General features: G+C 34.8%; 1 pseudogene; it reads left to right on the top strand.

The window, feature by feature from the left end:
* Positions 1 to 598: 598 nt before the first annotated feature.
* On the top strand, positions 599 to 681 carry LOC123927316 (annotated as a pseudogene).
* The last annotated feature ends 1,619 nt before the right edge of the window (positions 682 to 2,300 follow it).

Genomic DNA, 2,300 nt, shown 5'->3' with positions numbered 1-2,300 from the left:
ACATGAATGGAAAAACTTACAGAAATTCAATAATAATAGTGGAGGACCTTAGCACCCTACTTATATCAATGAATTTACCATGCAGACAGAAAATTAATAAGGAAATTATTGGCCTTCAATGACATATTAGACCAAATGACTCCACAGATATATTCAGAATATTCCATCCCAAATCAGCAGAATACAATATTTTTCACAAGTGCACATGGAACATTCTCCAGGATAGATCATGTATTAGACTCAAAAGGAGGCTGAAGATATATAAGAATATTTAAATCACATGAAGTTTCCGTTCCAAATACAATATGACAGTAGGAATTAAATCCAAAAAAAGAACAAACACAAATATTTGTAGATTAAAAATATATGCTATTCTGTAAACAAGCAAAAGGTTAACAAAGAAATAAAGGAGGAAATGTAAAGAAAAAAATATATATATAGAGATTGACATATGAAAAAAAAATTCTGTAATTCATTGAATGCATCAAAAGCTGTCCTAAGAGGGATGTATATTAATAAAGGCACACCTCAAGAAAAATCTCAAACAAAATAATGTTATACCTAATGGAACTGGAAAAAGAAGGACAAACACAGCCCAAGCTGTGTGCAGTGGCAGTATCATAGCCAATTAAGTTTATCCAAGATGTGATTATTGCTAATTGAAAACATTTCCCAAACACAGACCAAAGTTAGTAGAAAGAAGGACACAATCAGAAGGAAAGATCAGAGTGGGCAAAATTAAATAGATACAAAACCAAATTATTAATGACCAATGAAACTAAATGCTGATGCTTCAAGAAAATAAACAATCAGAAAAATTTTAGCCACACTCATCAATGAAAAAGAGAGCCCCCCCATAAAAAAGATATGAAAAAGAAATGACAACCAATACCACAGAAATACAAAGGATCATAAGAGACTCTAGAAATCATAAGCTGACAAATAGATCAACTTAGAAGAAATGGATAGATTGCTAAAACAAAACATATAGAGTCTTCCAAAACTAAGGAAAAAGTAGAAAATCTGAACAGACCTTTTACAGTCCATAATGAGAATACAATTTGACAAACAGAACTTCAGGATTGGATGGCTTCACATGTGAATTCTACAAAAATTTAAAGAAGAGGTAATACGCATTCTTTTCAATTTTCCAAGAAAACTGAAGAGGAAAGAGTGCCTCTAAACTCATTGTACAAGGCCAGAAAAACCATGATACCTAAACAAGACAAACATACTACAAAAAACAAAACAAAACCAATGATCAAAACAAAACAAAACAGAAACATTACAGGTCAATATCCCTGATAAACATAAATGCAAGAATCCGCAACAAAATATTAGCAAATTAAATTCAACAGTATATTAAAATGATCATACATTATGATCAATTGAGATTTATTCCAGAAATGGTAGGATCGTTCAAGATCTACAAATCAATCAACAAGATATAGTATATTAACAAAATGAAGAATAAAAATAAATGATCATCTCAATGGAGGCAGAGAAGACATTTGATAAATTTAATATCCATTTATGATAAAAACTCAAAATTTGCATATAGAAGGAACATATCTCGACATAAGGTTGTATATGACAAACGCAGGACTAACATCATATTCAATGATGACAAGCTGAAAACTTGTCTCTAAAATCAGGAACAAGACATTCTTCATACTTTTATTTGACATAGCACTGAATGTTCTAACCACAGAAATCATACAAGAAAAATGCATCCAAAAGGGAAAATAAGTAAAATTGCCGTAGTTTGCAAAAGGCATGATACTATATATAGAAAACATAAAGTCTACCAAAAAACTATAAGAATTAATAAATTATTTCAGTAAAGTTGCAGGATACAAAATCAACATATAGAAATATGTTGCATTCGGGGGAGGAGTCAAGATGGCGGAGAAGTAGCAGCCTGAGACTACATCAGGTAGCAGGAGATCAGCTCGATAGCTTATCTAAACATAGCAAACACCTACAAATCCAACGGGAGAGCGAAGAGAAGAAGAACAGCAACTCTAGAAACAGAAAATCAACCACTTTCTGAAAGGTAGGACTGGCGGAGAAGTGAATCTAAAACGACGGGAAGATAGACCGCGGGGGGAGGGGCCGGCTCCCGGCAAGCGGCGGAGGAACGGAGCACAAAATCAGGACTTTTAAAAGTCTGTTCCACTGAGGGACATTGCTCCAGGGGCTAAACCGGGGTGAAGCCCACGCGGGGCCAGCGTGGCCCCAGGCCCCGCAAGGTCACAGAAGGATCGGGGGTGTCAGAGTGTCGGAGAGCTCGCAGGTAT

The sequence above is a fragment of the Meles meles genome, chromosome 16 (genome assembly GCF_922984935.1).
Source record: "Meles meles chromosome 16, mMelMel3.1 paternal haplotype, whole genome shotgun sequence".
NCBI lineage: Eukaryota > Metazoa > Chordata > Mammalia > Carnivora > Mustelidae > Meles > Meles meles.
The sequence above is the reverse complement of the archived record's forward strand: the minus strand, read 5'-3'. Positions and strand labels throughout refer to the sequence as shown.